Raw genomic sequence first — 17,948 nt, 5'->3', positions numbered from 1 at the left:
TCCTTTGCCCCCAGCCCGGGGTCCGCCCGCCCCGCCGCCCGCCGCCCCGACGAGCCGCCCGCAGCCGGCTCAGCGCCCTGGCCTGGGCGCCGCCCTCTGCGTCTCCCGGTGCCCAAGCCCGCGAGTCGTGCGTCACGCACAGCGTTTGCCGGACCACTGTGCAGTCTGTGAAAAATGCCTTCATAAGAAATGTAGGGACAGGGACTTGTACATGCGAAATAGCTTCGTGTACGAAATCACGAGACAGAACTACACTCAGTCCAATCTTGATCAAGTTAAATATGCAAGCGTGTGAAAAAGGCCCTAAGATGTGCTGCAGGCAAGCAAGGGGGTCGGGCCGACGGGACGCGCGGCCCCGCCCACCCCGCGGCTGTGCCCCACAGCGCGGCGCCGGCCGGCTCGCTCCTCCCCCGGCCACGCCACCTTACAGACTTACGGGATCCTAAGGAAGGCTGCATTCTACTGAGCTGAGAACCACCGCACCGCAAATGCTTGGCTACACAGCAGAATTGTATTTTAACGTTGCAAATTGCTCGGGGCACCGAGCTGGGTGAGTCCAGGGCGCCTCTGGTGGCGGCACACGAGCAATGTGGACTTTTTTCAACAGCCTTCTCTCTGGTTCATGTCTGTCTGCCAGGAGCCCTGTTCCTTCTTCTGCAGTTCGCGCCTCAGCTGCTCTCTGCTGGGCTGCAGCCTTCTCCTGGTGTCCACACCCCGCACCCTCTCCTGCAGAGCGCCTGAACCAAGAGAAAGGAAACAGCTTTGAAAGAATGATCTACCCCAAGAAGCAGCGCGCTGGGTCTCCGAGCCTTGACGAGCCAGGTCCCTGCGAGGTGTCCGGTCTCTTAGGCCCTGTCTCAGCGCACCCGCTGCCTCCCCTACCCTGGAAAATAGACCCCCATTTTGCTATCTATACTTTTTCTCAACACTAGCGTTGCTGTAACATCAGTTTCCACTTTTAATTGCATCGCGTGTTAAACAAGTATCTGTCCTCTCGCTGAGGACTAAAACCACATCTCCGCACGATTTCATGGGAACATGCTTTAAACGTCGCCTCTACTTTTCTCGGGCCTGATGATCTGTGTGCTACTGCAGAGCCTCTGACGCTGTTTTCCAGGCCAGGCTTGGCGTCCGCCTTGTTTCCCGCACTCTCCGGCAGCCCAGGAATGTCTCCTCCCCTGTGAGAGGCTGCGCTGAGAAGATCCAGATGTGCACCGTCTTGATCTGTTATTTAAGTCAAGGAAACTGCCCCTCCCAGTTAGAGCAGCCTTTCAGCCCGCGGACCCCGGCTTGCAGTGGCTGGATAAACACTCTGCTGCTGGAGGACCGTCTGTCTGTCTGGGCTGCCTCTCACCAGCAAAGCCAAGTGCTCAGGAATTTCACAGGTGCCCTCTGACGGAGTTCTTTGATTTGTTTACAGTGCTTATCACTGTGCCGATAACTTTACATTCCAGCTGCTCAAGAGAGTGCTGCTTTGTGATCCAGACTTTTTCTCTCCTAATATTTCCTTCTTTGGGAAAGGCCCAGTAATGTTCTTGCACCTGTAAGCAGTCTTTTTACCCAGGAGCACACAGTGTCTTACTGCAGTCACCAGTGTCCACTTCAAAATCATGTCATCCCCAGCATCACCAGCACCATCATCACCACTACCACCACCATCATCATCATCATCACCACCATCACCATAATCACCACCATCACCATAATCACCACCATCACCACCATCACCATCATCATCATCACCATCACCACTACCACCACCATCATCATCATCACCACCATCACCATCATCACCACCACCATCACCATCACCACCATCACCATCATCACCACCACCATCACTATCATCACCATCACCACCATCATCACCACCACCATCATCATCACCACCATCACCATCACCACCATCACCATCATCATCACCACCATCACCATCATCACCACCATCACCATCATCACCACCATCACCATCATCACCAGCACCATCATCACCACCATCATCATCATCACCATCACCACCATCATAATCACCACCAACACCACCACCATGATCACCATGATCACCATCATCACTGTCACATCAACTACTTGGCCAACAAAAACCTGCTGCATGGAGGAATTTGGGTTAAACTCTGACGACTACTTCCTCACTGTACTCTATTGTACTAACTGCATCTGCCTCCGTCTCTTCATCTGGAAAATGGAGACAATAACAGACCAGCCTAATGAGGGTTTGTGTGGGAGAAACAGGATGACGTGTACCAAGCTCTCGGCACGACGCCTCACAGGCCCTCAGTAACGCCAGGCTGAGGGCCACGATGGTGAGTTTGCTAGACCCTCTGAAACAGTGTGGGGTCAGCAAGGCCAAGTGGCTACTCAAGTTTCAACTTTTGTTTGATATATGAATTCATTTATTGACAGAATTTGTGTTTATCAGAATCAAACTAGCTGTGTACCGTGAGCAGAGAGCCCCAGCCAAGGGGGTCGGAGGACCGTGTTCTGAGCCTGCCTCTAACCCTGTGCTCCCAGGCGTGGTCCCAGACGGGGAGTGTCAGCATCACCTGGGAGCTCGTTGGAAACGCTGCTCCTCGGGCCCAGCCCAGACCCAGGACCAGGTGTGCTGGGGGTGGGCCTGGCATCCGGGTTTTGAGCGGCCTGGGGGTTCCCGCGGGCTCCGGCTCATCCTGTGATGCTGGTCAAGTTACGGAGTGTGTTCATCTGAGAGGCCAGAGGTCTGAAGAGAACCAGTCCATACCCCTCAGTCCTGCCTGTGACGCAAGTGTGCGGGGGAGGCGGGGGCCTGGTGCTTCGCACACTGACGGTAAGGCCCGACCTGGGGACGCCCACACCTGGACTTCTACCTCAGGTTTCACTTGAAAGGAGGGGCCGTCCTCTACCTCCGGGTGTAGACCCTGGGCTAGGCGGGCCCTGGAGCTCCTCCGCCCACAGCTCCAGTATGGGTGTCAGGACAGTCAGTGGTCTGCGCCTGCGCAGAGCAGGTGGTGCTGGGGGCAGAGCTGCACGGCTCCCGGGCACAGCCCGCCCCATCCACGGACACTGTTCTAGGACTCACCCTGGCAACCCCTGCCCCAGATGACACCTGGGACGTGGGCAGCACTCCCTTCGGCCACCGCCCAGCTGCAGGGCCGGCCACCACACTTGCTCGCTTGCTTCTGCAAATGGGGAGGCACCTTCAGGAGGAGTGGGCATGGGGGCAGCGGGAGCTCAGGGCCTGCCGAGGGCCACCGCCGCTCCAGCCTCACTCGGCTGATGCCAGCTGGTCTCTGTGGGTCACCAGGTGGCACACAGGTCCAGAGAGGACACAAGCCTGGACGTGTTGGGGTCAGACCTGTGCTTTCGGGGCTGGAGGCATCTTCCTGTGCCAAGTTACAGGCCCACAGACTCCAGCCCTGGCCAAGGCCCCCCGAGGCAGAGCTCAGGGACCTTGGAGCACCAGGAGCTGCAGGACCCGGCCCACTGTCCCTGTCTCCTCCATGCTGGCCATGTGTACCAGGCAGTGCCCTCTTCCTCAGCCTGCGCTGGGGACACCTGTGAGAGGCTGGGTGGGGCTCCTCTGGATGGGGACAGGAGTGGCCATGTGCTGAAACGACCACCTGGGCAGGGGGGAGGGGATCTGGCACATCCTGGGCCCTCACCCTCAGCACTTTTCTGGAACATCCCCCTGTTCTGCCAGCCCCTTTGAAACCACCCTCCATCTGCCTGAGCTGTCCCACGAGCACCCCGTCTCCCTGGAGCATCTCTGGCCCTGGCTCTGCTCTGGCTCCCCCAGGATGTGAGCAGACAAGGCTCAGACCAAGGCTTCTCTGCTCTTCACCCTCTGGCGTCAAATCGCAGGCTCTCAGCTCTTTTTTTTTTTCCCCCCAAATAGTTCACTTTTTTTTCAAAGCTCTTTCTGGGGATTCCTAGAACCCAGCACCGACAGGTGCTGTACCTGACGATTCGACTCTCCCCTCAGCATCTCTTTACTTGCCTTGTGCGGCTTTCACTTCTGCACCTTCTCGCAGACTCCTGAGGGCTGCCTCCACCTGACCCCTGCTTTCTCCCCCATCCTGTGGGCACCCACCCCGGATGGTGGGATTTACAGTAAAAAGTATATATTTGGCCTTCTTCCAGTTCCGGGCACCGACTCCTGAAACTCTGGGAATTTCCGAGGTGATAAACTAGAAAGCTGTCTTGTTGTGTGGCTGAGATGACTTTTGGAAGCTTCTCCGGATGTGGGCTGGTGGCCAGGAGGACCAGCCACGTGATTAGAGGGTTGGAACCTTCAGTCCCACCTCCCTGACCCCCAGGGAGGGGAGAGGGGCTGGAGACCGAGCTCAGTTACCAATGGCCAAGGATGTATCAGTCGTGCCTGTGCAGTGAACCCTCCTTAAAGCCCCGAAGGGTGGGGTTTGGAGAGCTTCCGGGTTGGTGAAGCCAGGGAAGTGGCAGGGGGCGCACCTGGGGAGCACGGAAGCTCTGCACCGTTCCCCACGCCTTGCCCTTCCTCTCTGGCTGTTCCTGAGTTATATCCTTTCTTAATAAACCAGTAATCTAGTGAGTTTCCTGGGTTAACTGGTCGAACCAGCTTAACTGGTTTCCTGAGAACTGGGAGCTACTCAAGCAAATTAGTAGAGCTCGTAAAGGGGTCCTGGGCACCTTGGATCTACAGTCGCTCACAGATGATCGGACTTGCAGTTGGTGTCATCTCCAGTAGACGGCGCCAGACTGAGCGGCTCGGCAGGCCCCAGCTGCTGCTGGGCATCATCCCGAGGGGGAACCCTCCCCCGAGCTCGGTGCAGCTCCTGCCTGCGGACCTGCGATGTTCTCGCTGCAGACGCTGCGTTTTTCATGCCTCGTATTCCCACTTGGTCTCTTTTATGGTTTCTTGGCTTTATTTCATACTGATAAGTCTTCTTTATTTGCTTACATGGTAGTTACCATAATTATTTTAAATTCTTGGTCAGTTCATTTTAATCCCTCTGATTCAGATTATAATCTTGTCTATTTCAAGGAAGTGACCAGCTCATACCTCTGTGTGAATTTTAAAAGGCAACACCCTGCCTTAGTAAACCTTGTTATGTTAGTGTATTATTTCTTTCTCAACAACTGTAACACATAAAGGCAGTCAATGTAACATGTACAAACTCAATTAGGAAATAAAATTTTAATTTTTAATCACAATAATTAGAGGCTCTATGTCACCAGGATATAATATTGTTATAAAAACATGTCTTGCTCTGACTGAGAAAATGTTAAAAATGCATTTCACTATTTACCTGCTTCAAAATTGCATTTTACAACAGGTCACTTGATTTGACGGTGTTTTTGATGACACTGGGGACCACAAGAAGTTTTAAGTAAATTTTGAGAAGCCACACTTTCCACTAGCAAATGAAACTGGCATCGTTGTGTGCGTCCTGAGAGATTCGAAATTATTTAGAAAAAAATCCAATAAATGGCTGCTGCGAATGTAGAGCGCACTAATGGGCATTATCCGATTTTACAAACAGCCTGAAGTCTCTAGATTCTCAAACACCGGTTGCCTATCATCTCCTTCTTGCATGTTCAGCATAGCTTCAGTGTAAACACGTTTTACGTGCTGGCAGAATGTCTTAATGTATCTAGTTTTCGGATTTCATAAGGCATCTGGAAACCTGTAAAGGCCATAAAGCGATTTCCGTGTCTCAAAACTTTATTTTAAAATCGTTGTCGCCAGCATAGAAAATACTGAAATTAAAATTTTCTTCTGTGTCAAAGATGGGCTGGATGTAGGCTGTCCTGTTAGACAAGTGTTCTCTACTCTTTTCCTGTTCTTTTCTTTGTTGGCAAACCTGGCATCAAATGTCAAGAAACTCTGTCATTTTTACTTTAACAGTAACAATATTCATTCTGTAAACATGATTGCTTTATTTTTACTGAAATAATTTTTAAACTTTCAATGATTTTTCAGGGCACCGTGTGCATTAAAGTTTGATTCCTGCATAATTTTACTATAACGTTAATTTTACTTAAAATAGTTTGTCAGATGGGCACAAAACAAATCGAAGTGAGTTAAAAGGCCTGGTTCTGACTTGCACTGTGGAATCTCTATTTTCACTAATACCAGTGATTTCCAAAGGAACACCGGGCACCGCCTCTGATGATGTCTCGGCTAGCACACGGGCCTCTCAAAGCAGCACGTGCTGAAGCCAGCCCAGCCCCACGCCCTCAGCCGCCTGCCTCCCCTCATTCACCGGGTCCTGGGGTCCGGAAACAGCGGCCTGGGTTCCCTCGTTCTCACTCCTGCACCGTTAGCAGGTCCTGCTGACTCTGGCCTTTCCTGGCTTGGCTTCCCGTCCGCCGGAGGCTCCGAGGTTCTCTGAGCCGAGTCGGCCAGCGCTGTGCACTGATGAACTAAGGCAGCCAATTCACTTACAGACCGGGAGGGGGCGGAATTCCGTTTTCTACAAATCCGAGTAGGTTCCACCAGTGATGCCCATCACAGCAGACCCGCCGCTTCTCGCCTCGCCCTGTGACGGTCAGTCCTGCCCGTCTTCCCCCGGAGGGTGTGAGCTCCACTAGGCGGGGAGTCATGCCAGGTACCCACACACGTGTCCATCTGGATGCCGTCCTTAAGAGGAAGTGTTCCTAACGTTTGAACTGCAGTGACTCAGCGTCTCTGTCCAGGCCCCCCCCCCCCGCAAAGCCAGGTTCCCAGGGGTGCGTTTCTGTGATCGTCTCAGCGCTGGACAGGAGGTCAGAGCTGGGTTCCGTCTGGTCTGCCGTCTGAGTTCAGTGAAACCTCGGACACTGGTCCCAACGTGATGTTATTCTCTGTTTGACAAGGAGACGGCGAAACGGGTCTCTCCAGCCTTTGTCGCCCCCACACGGGGGATGCCGAAAGCGTGGCTTCCCCTCCCGCGTGCTGTACTTAAATTGAACTTTGCAGTCTTTCCACTTGAAGGCCGGCACTCGCTCGTATCTGATGACGCTGATAACAGTCCTGTGTCTGGGCTGGAAGCTCCTCAAGGCCCCGGTGGCGCCGGGTGGAGAGGCAGTCACTCCCCAGGTCACAGGCAGGGCGGCCAGGCCAGCCTCAGGCCCAGGGGCCATCGGACTCCAGAACCCCCTCACGGCTCCACGCCAGGCTCAGGGGCTCAGAAGCCAGATGTATTCCCGGAAATGTCGCCTGCAGTCCAGGAGAAAGCAGGGTACCAGGTCCTGGTGGTAGTGTTGCCAACTCCTACTTTATGCCTAAAAATGGAGCCTATGTGGAATCACCTGGGAGGTGGTTCCTATTTCACCCCCCTCTCCGCAGCCCTGCCTGACCTTCGACCTTTGCCCTGGGGGGCAGCCGCTTGCCAAGAGAAGCACAGAACTGGAGGAGGAGGGGTGGGGCTGCTTTAGGTGCATGTGAGGGGCTCACCTGTGCTACCCCCGGAAAAGCTCTGTTTACACCTAGACCCGCAGCACCTCAGGAGGTGCCCTGTTTGGAAACAGGGTGGTGGTAGACGTAATTAAAGATGAGGTCAAACTGGAAGGGGGTGGCCCTAATCCAATGGGACTGGTGTCCCTACAAGAAACAGAGAAACACAGGGACAGACACACAGCCTGGTCTCTGTCTCCATTGTCACATGACCTTCTGCTCCCTGTCTGTCTGTCTGTCTCTCCTCTTCTTATGAGGACATGGTCACATGGGGTCATGGCCCATCCTCCCCCGGCATGACCATATCTTAATGGGTTACACGTGCAAAGACTATTCCACGTAAGGCCACGTTCCCTAGTTCCGAGGGTTAGGACATCAGCATGTCTTTTTGGGCACAGTTCAAACCACCGGCATCCTTAGTGATCCCCATCCAAGGCTCCAGGTGTCCCCGCCCAGACGCTTGGGCAAACGCTGCCCCACCCCTGTCTCGTGCCCACAGGACCCCTGCCCCTGCTACCTCTGCACCCCCTGTGCTTTCCAGAGCACCCATGTCTTGCTGGAGTGTTCCCTCCCCAGGAAATGCTTCAGAGCCTGACCTGTGGTTCCTCCAAACCCCACACACAGATGCAAAACCTTCTGAGAGACTGGCCTACCTGCTGAGGCTCCTCACCGTGATGGGGAAAGGCTCCGACTCTGAGAGGCAGCCAGGAGGGCACTGTGAGGGTCAAGTCCTTGTGCCAAACTCGGAGCCCAGGATCTAGAAGCTCGACCCAGAGAGGCGCTTCCCCCAGGAGCACAGCATACTGTCATTGCTACACCTAACAAGGGCTTTAAGGGTGAAGAGAGAGTTTGCGTCTCTTTCATAGCAAGTCTTCTACATAGGATGCGTGTTTTATGCTGATAGTTTATTTCACTTTGGACCAGCCCCATTTCAAGCAGTCAACGGCCACATGTGGCTCGTAGCTGTCCCACTGTACAAAAGAAATTTACAAAATAGCCCCAAAGATGATCCAAAGCAGCCCGCTGAGCGGGGTGGGGATCCTACAACATGGCCACAGAATCTCTGCCACTCCTCCCTTCCACCGGATGGGGGCTAGGCGCAACAACTTGCTTCTGGCAAGCAGATGAGGGGGGACATCTCAGTTGACACATGCTGTGAAGAAAACCGAAGCTGGGAATTGGTGGGGATAAGGAGATGCAGGCATTTTAAAACGATGGTCAGAGGCAGCCTCAGGGAGAAATAGCTCAGGGATGCTCTGGCACCTGGGACGGGGTGGCAGGTGGGTCTAGGATGAAGCCCGCCTCTGCCCTTTCTCTGCCCTTTCTCTGCCCGCAGCTGCCCCAGGCCCCTGCACTGCCTGAGCAGTGGTTTGGAACATTCTTCCCTCACTCCTAAAGGTTTCTCTGCAAAGTTACCATGTCAGCGATGTTCCCTGGTCGCCGGCACAGGTTAGGGCCTGGTAGATCGGGTCAGCCAGTGAAGTTCGGGTTCAGGACTGCTCACTCCCAGCCCCAGTCTTCCCAAGCACATCCCAGCCCTTCCTGGGGGTTGCATCAGCTTCATGCCCCCCAGCAGCTTAACCCGCGCACATCCAGCTCCTAACACGCTGGGGTCGCCCCACACCCGCCTCGCGCCCAGCTGGTGAGTTCTGGGTCCTCCCGCAGGACACCAGGTCCCCGGGCGCACCTCCCTGCTGCCATGCACTGCGGTCTGCACGGCGCCTCCCCGGCCAGCGGGTGCGCGCGTGGCTGGCTGGGGACGTTTCCAGTCGGGTGCCCAGGCCGTCAGGTCAGCGGGGGAGACACTTGAGCCCCCACAAGCTCCCGTCTCCTGGCGACGCGCGCTCACGCTTCGGAGTATGGACGCCACCAGGCCCCTGCGACCCCGGGAAAGTGCGACCCAGGAACCTTGCGATCCGGTGATCGTGCAACCCTGGGAAGGCGCAAATGGGACTGTGCAATCCCAGGGCTGGGCAACCTCCGGGAGGTGCGACCCAGGACGCCCAATCCCTCCGGCGGGTCCAGAGAGGAGGTTTGGTCTCGGAGGCGGGCAGGGGAGGGGGAGGGGGAGGGGAGGGGAGGGGCGGGGCGTCAGAGAGGAGATGGGAGACGGCGAGGGCGGAGCGGGGCGAGGGTACGCGGGGAGGGGCGGGGGCGCCGGCCAATCCCGAGCCCGGGCACCTCCCCCTCGGGATCGCCCGCAACCGCCGCCCCCGCGGGCTCCACACTGACCTCAACAGACCTGCGGCCACATTCACGCCGCGGACCCGGGACCCCGACCTGGACCCTGTCCCCGACCGTTATCCCGACCCAGATCCGGACCCTGACCCCGACCCGGAGACGGAGCCGGAGCCGGAGCCGGACCCGGAGCCGGACCCTGACCCAGACCCGGACCCTCGCCCCGACCCAGATCTGGACGCGGACCCCGACCTGGAGCCAGACCCGGATCCCGACCCGGACCCGAACCCAAACCCTGACCCCGACCCGGACCCTGACCCCCACCCAGACCCCGACCCGGAACCGTGAGCCTTGTGTACAGGACCCCGACTTCAACCTCCGCAGGTGAGCATCAGTCTCCGCGGGCGGGCGCGCCCCCGGCTGGGGGTCCTGGGGGGTCGTGGGCACCTCTCCGCCGTCACTTTCCGTGGATTACGCCGCTAGGTCCCAGACCTGGCCCCAGTTCGCGGTCGTCCCTCCGCGGCTTCTTACTTAGAGATGGGGTCGGGGTCGGGGTCGGGGTCGGGGTCGGGGTCGGGCTCTGCGCCAAGCGGTGGGCCAGCCCTCCTAGAGGGAGTCCCGGCCCCTCCCAGCCCTCCGCTCCTTCCTCCTCTTCTCTCGGCCCTCCCCCCACCCTCAGTCCCTCCCCCTCCCCCGCCCCCGCCCCTGCGGTGGCTCCGGGGGCCCCGGACTCAACTCGCCCAGGCGCTGGGACGCCCTGACTTCCCGCCTCCTTTATTCCTTCCCCGCCCACTCTGCATCCAGGTGTGGCCTACAAGGTGGTTTTCTGAGCTTGTTTTGAGAGGGCTAGACTCCACAGGTTGCCTGAGGCAGACCTGGAGGAGGGGCTTCTAAGGTTCTGGAAGAGTCTCCTGTTTCCAGCACCTGTGGCTGGTTGTCATCAAAAGCCCTGAGAGGCAGACACCCAGGGTGGGGGGGCATGCCCAGCTGCTGGGCGGTGGACCCACAGGAGGACTGGAACCCCCCAGGTCCAGGTCGGCAGGTTCTGGTTGTTTGGGGTGACCTGTGTGGGGGGTCTTGAGGAGTGGCGTAGACTCAAGGTGACAAAGTAACATTAGCTGTTACTCTCCAAGGGGAGGACCTTCCCTTTGCTCAGCAAGGCCGCCCAAAGCCCCTCTTTTTTCCTTCCCAGAAAGGAAGGCTGGAGGGGAGAGTGGCTGGGGAGCTAGGAGCGCCTGGGGTGGGGCTGAGGCCAGCTGGTGGGCAGCGTGGTTTGGGTCACTAGGTGCGTGCATGTCCGCCTTCCCTCGCAGAGTGCGTGGGCTTTTCTAGGAAGCTGTCAGCAGGGAGCCGGGCCTGTCCATCGGGAAGAGGCTGCTGGCTGCTTGGCCCTGGACCCCGTCCCCCTTTTCTGTGGGATCTAAAGGTGATTAGAAACAAAAAGGGCAGTGTGTCCCACACCCACCCACCCAGTTCCAGCAAAGGGGGGCAGGGAGGGGGCCGGGGGGAAGCAGCTGCCTCCTGTGCTCCCTGAAGAGGTGAACAGACAGAAGGAAGCCGGCAGGAAGGCCCGGCCCTGTGATGGCGCTTCACCCCGGGGCAGGCGTGTGCTGGGCCACTGCTGGTTTGACAAGAGGAGGCTCTGTAAGTCGCCCCCCACTTAACACGGGTGTGTCCACTTGGTTCCTTTTGGACTTCTAGGGGTTTTCTGGTGACCAGGAAAGTGGTGACACGGGGGCACAGAGGCCCCAGCCACCTCCCGGCCTGGGTATGGTTAAGCAGAGTGGAGGCCCAGCTGGGCGTTTTTACAGGCCCCCTTCCTGGCCTCTGGGCACAGGCTGGGGGGCCGGCAGGCATGTGTGAGGCCCACGGCCTCGGGTGGGAGGTGACATGTTTGTGCGCGTGGGAGGGCTTTGTGGACACCAGAGTGAAGAGAGCTTTTCCAGAGAGCAGCCGTCAGCAGAGGCTGCATCCCTCCCATGACCAAGAGATGTGAGCTTGAACCTCAGGAAATCCTCGGCACCCCCAAGGGCCTCAGTGTGGTTTTCAGCGGGACCTGGCCAGGATGGGTGGCTTGCCAGCCACGTTAGGGTACAGGGCCTGCTCCCCCGTCACCTCACCCAGCCCCAGGCTAACCAGGACTGGTCTGGCCCAGGTGGGCTGTTGGGAGCCACCTCTGTGTGCTCCTGCCCTCCCCCCACGGGCCTGCAGGGGCCTGCATCTCATTTCTTCTAGAGGCAAGGGCCCCAAGCAGTCACAGTGACTTCTCAGGTGCCTTAAGCAGCCTGCTTTGGCTGCGCCTGTTCTGCTCTCACGAAGGGCAGGCTGAACACCATGGGGATGAGGTGCCGGAGAGGGGTCCACGCCTGCGGCCCCCACGTCTCATCTCCGTACTTGATCCCCGCCTGGAGGGCCGATGTGCCGGCTCAGAGACGCGGCTGGGGCTCACGGGCCGGCGGGGCGGGGGTCTGATGCCGCACGGTGACCTCTGCTCCAGGCGGGCACAGCGGCTTCTTTCTTCCTGTCCTGTTTGTTTTGAGTTCTCGGTCTTTTTCGGAAGCTGGTTTCAAAAACTGCAAGAACTCACCCACCTGGAATCGCTTGCTTCCTTAGAGTCTGAAATATCCTCCCCGTGCAGACTGGGTCCCCTGGACCTGAAGGGGACTGTGCTTTGTTTCAAAATGACTGGATTTTGAGGAGCCAGCCAGTCAGTCCTCTGCTCTCACAGGCAGGGCCGTGGGCCCAGGACTTTCCCAGATGACACCTGTTGTCCCAGGGCAGCTGTCACTCACAATCACATGGTGCTCCCTCTCCTCCCACCCCGTAGAACGCACAGTGGCAGCAAAGTGGGAACACCTGGCTCCGGGAGCCTTGCCTCTCCCGCCCCGCCCTGGCCACCCCCACCCCGCAGTCCGCGCCACCAGCGCCACTGCTGGAAGCCCTGGCCGGGGGCTGGCGGAGCTGCCGGCTGACATGAACGTCGCTCTGCAAGGCAGCTCAGTGAGCAGTGAGAGTGACTGCAGCAGTCCCAACACAGACATGTGAACGATGGTGGCGTTAGTGGGCTGGGCACTGGGCACCATGTAAGCGCTCCAGGGACATCAGCCCTTTAGTCCCGACCCAACCCCAGAAGGTGACCCTGGGCTCACTGTCCTGCTGGTGGAGCATGATGAGGACCCGGCACGTCAGCCTCCCACCTCTAGGAGCCCTTGGAGGGACACCCAGTGACAACCATCAGCTGCTCCCTGGATGGCCTGGGTGGGGTCTGGTTCTCAGTGCACCTCCCACACTCACGGGCACGACCGAGATGCTGACATTAAGCTGCCGTCCTCACCCATCACCAAGGAGGCCATCATTCTGGTTACTTCACTCGATAACGTAATGGGGTAGGAGGGGTCAGAGGTTTACAGGGTGCCCGTGGCACCCAGGGCCCCACATCCTGCCGTAGGGACACAGAGAGTCCTACTGACCCCGACAGTACCCGCAGGGGGTGTGCCGGAGAGCGGCTTGGAGTCTGCTGGGCCTTGGGACTGCGGCTTGTCCCGGTCAGTGCCCGCTGCGCACGCCTCGGTGACCCGGGGACCCTGCCCTTGGCAGTCTCCTCCTCCCTCCTGTGGGCCTGACCATGTGGCCACTGCCAAGGCCTCCTGTCCAGCGCCTCCATCCCGCATCTCAGCCCCACGCCGCCTGAGTGAAGAGTCTGGGGCTGGGGTGGGTGGGGGTGAAGGGCACAGCTGGCGCTGAAAGTCAGGCCTCTCTCAGAGGGGTCTTCACGGGGTGCATGCTGCCGGAACTGCGTGGACACTGCCCCTGCGCTGGTAAAGGAGGCCACAGGCGGCCTGATGGAGCGGCTTGTTCTCGGCTCTGAAGAGTGACTTGGCACGTGGGTCTCACACATGTCCACTGAGCAGCTGGTCCCGGGGCAGAGAGCCAGCCAGGCACAGACCTGTCCCAGGAAGCGTGAGTCACAGCGCCACCAGAGTGGCCAGCAGACACGGAGGTCACAATGGTCTGACACAGTCAAGTGCCCCAGTGCCCCAGAGAGATGCGGGTCCAGGCCAGGGTGACTGCCTGCTGGAGGCCAGTGCACGGAGGGAAGGGCCTGAGGCAGAGGGGACAGTACCCTGGGAGGCGCGGAGGTGGGGCCTGGAGGTGGGGGGACCCCACGGTGGGGAGCCCGTGGTAGGGGGGCGTGGTGGGAAGGCCACGTAGAATCCCAGACAAGGAGAAGGCTGGGGGCGAGGGGGGCGGGCTGGAGGCAGGGCCAGCTTTCTGTAGCCCACACCACGGTCAGGGTCAGAGGACCCGGAGGGGCGGTGGGAGCCTCTAGAGATTTTGCCCTGGGAGGCCGCACCTCATCCTGCTCTGTAGACATCCGGGACGGCTGTGAGGAGTGGGAAGGAAGGCGGAAGGTGTCGGGGGAACAGGCTGCTTCATGGCGCAAGCAGGAGATGTGGGCTGCACCGACCAGGCTGGTGGGAGTTCGGGTCAGAGGGGGCTTGGCTGGGGAGAGGGGAGTCGAAGGCTTTGGGAACAGGGGAGGCCTTCTGAAAAGTGGACAGGGCGGCGGGAGGAGGAGGGAGAAGCCGGCGAGTGGCCGCAGAGCAGACAGGAGGCCATGCAGGTCCCCCCACCTGTGTTCCCCTGAGCGTCACCAGGTGCAGGAGTGTGTGCTTACATAAGTGGAGTGGGTGTGCAATCCAGGGAGGGGGCGGGCGGTTAGCTGAGGTTCTCCAGAGAAACAACGGACAGGAGAGACAGGGACAAGGAGACAGAGCAGAGGTTACGGAGTTGGCTCACGTGACTGCGGGGCTGGCAGGCCCGGAGACCCAGGAAGAGCTGATGCTGCAGCTCGAGCTGAAAGGCATCTGGAGAAGAGTCTCCTCCCCCTCCTCCAGGGACCTCAGACTTGTCTCTTAGTCCGTCAACTGCTTGGATACAACCCACCCACATCATGGTGGGGGCCACTTAATTTAAATACTAGTCTCATCCAAAAATACCCTCATGGCAGCATCCATTGCTGGGCTCATGGCCCAGGCACATGGACACCACTGATGGTCCTGAGGACGGGCAGGAAGGAGGCCATGCTTGGTTCTCTGGCTGGGCACAGCCCTGTTGGCCCCTTTGAGGTGCGGGGGGCACTGGGGTCCCAGGGGAGGCCAGCTAAGGTTTGTGACCCTATGCCCCAAGCACATTCCCAAATGCTGACAGCCGTTTTGCGGAGCGGCTCACCGGGATGTGACCCACACTGTGTCCTCGGGAGGTTCCTGGTGAAGTTTGAAACTGGCTGAGGACGCGGAGGGCATGGGGACCCCACAAGAGGGAGGCGCTCCGGGCGGCGGGCGGCAGCTTTCATAAGCGGGGGGCTTACGTGCAGGCTTGTCCTGGTGGCAGCAGGCGACGAGGCCTGCGCCGCTCCAGGGTCTTAGGTTTGTGCAGAGGCCTCAATGGGCTTGCCCGCGTTCACCTCTGGGCCGCCTCCACCACAGAGCGCTGGCCCGGGGCCACCTCCCGGACGCGACTCCTCGTGCACGGACCGGGGGGCGTGCGGAGCCTCATTCCAAGGCCGGGCGGGGAGAGGGCCTCCGGTGACGGGGGCCAGCTTGTGGTCACCAGTGGGCACGTCCTCTCGGCTGCTTCTACCACCACTGGAGGCCTAAAGCCGGGTCTCAGGGCAGCCAGGCTGAGGGCCCATCCGACCTGACGGGGGCCTGGGCTGAGGTGAGGGCACGCTGCGGGCCTCCCACTTCCTGCGGGAGCCACCGGCGTGTGTGCGCTCCTGATCCCGGTGTACAGCGTGCGCCTCTAAGTTGGAGCAGCGATGGGAGAGGCACATGGGGGCACCGAGGCGCTAGCTGCAGGCCCCTCCCAGTAACCTTGCAGGGTTTTGGTAGGGATCAGAGGCAGTCTGGGCCATGTGATAGATTCGAAATAAATGGTAATGGAGACCCTCTGGGGTCCCCCACTTTCTGAGGATGTGCCCCTCCACCAGGGGTGTGGGATTCCCGCTCCATGAAGTGGGGCCCTGAACCCTCCTCTGCCTGGGGACTTCGGTGTCTGGGGCTAGCGCACAAGTCAGGTTCAGAAGTCCCAGGGCCCACCTTCCCAGGCAGACGGCACAGCACACACCTTCACCCGACTCAGAGTCATCGGGGGTGCGGGGCATCTCCGCCCCCCTTGCTACACCCACCATCCCCTGAGGAATGAAGCGCATTTGAAAGGGCTTTATTCCGGGGCTTCAGAAGGTCTGGCAAGTGTTACTCAACAAAGTCTAGGAACCTTGAAGGCTACAGCCACTTCCCTCCCCTCCTGGGGACCCCCACCCCCACCTCCACCCCCAGGCTCCAGACAGCTAGCAGGCCTGCCCGCGCGGCCTGGGCACCCCGCCGCCCGCCCGCGGCACATCTTTGGAGTGAACGACCCCCTCCCACCCTCCCACAGCCCACCTGCTCACTTGGGCGTCTGTCCGTCTTCCCAGTGTCTGCTCCGTTCCCAGAGGTCTTGCCAGGTGACTGGCTCTAACTGGATGAACTGGACCCTGATGAGGGGTGCTCCACGTGCCTCCCCGCAGGTCACCCCACCCACCCTTGACCCCCCGACCCCCATCTCAGGGCTGCGCCTCTCCCGGAGGCGAGAGGCCGTGTCCAGATGCACCTCAGTTCTGAGTCAGTCGAGAGTTTGCTGTGGTGGTTCGTCCTTCGGGTTCTGGAAAGGACAGTGTCGTGCTAGACCCTGAGACGGAGCTCTCGGGGTAGCGTCTGCGTGCCACCAGGACATGGAGGGTCCTCGGAAAATAACCAGGGTTTGGAGAAACCAGACCTGCGTCCTGAAAATGGGACGGGGCTGTTGGCTGGGGTGACTGGTCACCACCTGCCTTTTCCTGCCCCACCTCTGGCCTTGCTCCTTAAACTAGTGACGTTTCACGAATGCTGGGGGGGGGTGTGTGCGTGTGTGTTTAAAAATTCAACCTGATACTGTTGGATTGCAGCTCGCACGTATTTGAAATTGTTCTTGATTCTTTGTCATTCACAACAATGTGGATCAATAGCACGTTTGAAGCCGCTCAAGGTGCAGATGCCCCCGCTGCCGCTTTCCCTGCTTCTGAAGTCAGGCACCAGGCTCAGCTCCTCGGCTGGGCCCGGGCTGCGTCAGAGGCTCCGACGAAGAGTGCTCAGGGCTCTCTGCGTGGGGCCCACGCCCCCTCAGCAGAGGGAGGCCGAGCAGAAGGGCCCGGTGTCGGAGCCGGGAGACCGGCCGCCTGGGTGCCCCGTGTCCCGGCTCCCACAGAGGGAGGTGGAGGTCGGCTGCAGCTTGGGCCAGTCTGCCCTGCGGTTCAGACTCTCCTCTGGACCGTGCTTTCCATGCTGGGGGCTCCTGACTGCTAGAAAGCCCAGTTCAGGTTTTTATCTCACCGACTCAGTAAGCAGCTGACAGGGCAACTCTGCAGCCACAGTGCCTGGGCGGCCAGCTGAGCAGGAGGACACTGCTGCCCCCGCAGGAGACGTCCCCTCTCCGAATCGCCGAGCAGAGAAGGACCTGATGTGGGCGCTCCTTCCACCGGGTGCCTGGCCATCTGTGGGCATCCCTAGAGCTTAGTCCTCACTTTCCCTTCTCCGGGTTTTGACCCTTGGTTTGTAAATTCATAACGTCAAGTCCAGAAAAACCGGCCACTCCCCCCTTGCATTAGGCTCGCCTTTTGTTCGTTCTCTCTGCTGCTGCAGGGGCCGGAGACGCGCTGCCGCTCTGTGCGCCTCGGTGGGTCGGCGTCCAAGACAGTCCCTGGTCCCGCGTGGGCCCAAACCCCTCAGGCCAGGCGTAGGACCTGCGCTGGGCGTCTGGGTTGGGAGGTCCCTGGCCTGTTAGAGACAGCACCGCAGCACTGTGGGGAGGGGCGGGGCTGTGTGCAGCCCTGGCTGGTGCCTTGGTTCTGGTCTCAGAGATGGTTCTGTTCCTGGGCAGTTCTCTTGTCCCTTTTGGACCTCAGTTTTCCCCAGCTGTGAAAGGGAAGTAACATGAGCCTTCTTGTCGTACGGGATTGTGTATCTGAAAGCATGTGGGAAGGTTTAAGCATAAATACAGAATATGAAAGCGAAATGTAAAGTTCACTGTGCTCAGAGACAATGTGGAAGGACAGACGCCAGGTGCGCAGCCCGGCTGAGAAGGACAGACAGACGTAACAAGGGAAGGTCAGGCTCTGCTGAGCTCTCAAGGGCCGCCAGCCTGGAGGAGGTAACTAGCTGCCAAGGCAGCCTGCTAGCAGGTGGCTGGGGGGGGATGCGGTCTGCAGAGCACAGGTGCCCCTAAGCGGGTCCCTCACTGGACAACAAGCCCTGAGGTCACTGTTTAAAGTCACAGCACATGA

The 17,948-nt window shown here is 59.1% G+C and overlaps 1 protein-coding gene across 3 annotated transcripts in view; it reads left to right on the top strand.

Moving 5' to 3' along the window:
* The first annotated feature begins 9,833 nt into the window (after positions 1-9,833).
* Positions 9,834-17,948, top strand: part of FRMD1 (FERM domain containing 1) — a 30,719-nt gene continuing 22,604 nt past the window's right edge. For 2 of the 3 annotated variants that reach the window (XM_032485381.1, XM_032485380.1), the window contains exon 1: positions 9,834-9,970. The gene's annotated coding sequence lies outside the window, so the exon portion shown is untranslated. The remainder of the gene's footprint in view (positions 9,971-17,948) is intronic. The other variant, XM_032485374.1, reaches the window with a different exon arrangement.

This window comes from Camelus ferus, chromosome 8, assembly GCF_009834535.1.
Source record: "Camelus ferus isolate YT-003-E chromosome 8, BCGSAC_Cfer_1.0, whole genome shotgun sequence".
NCBI classification, from domain to species: Eukaryota; Metazoa; Chordata; class Mammalia; order Artiodactyla; family Camelidae; genus Camelus; species Camelus ferus.
This window is presented reverse-complemented; position numbering and strand designations above follow the sequence as displayed.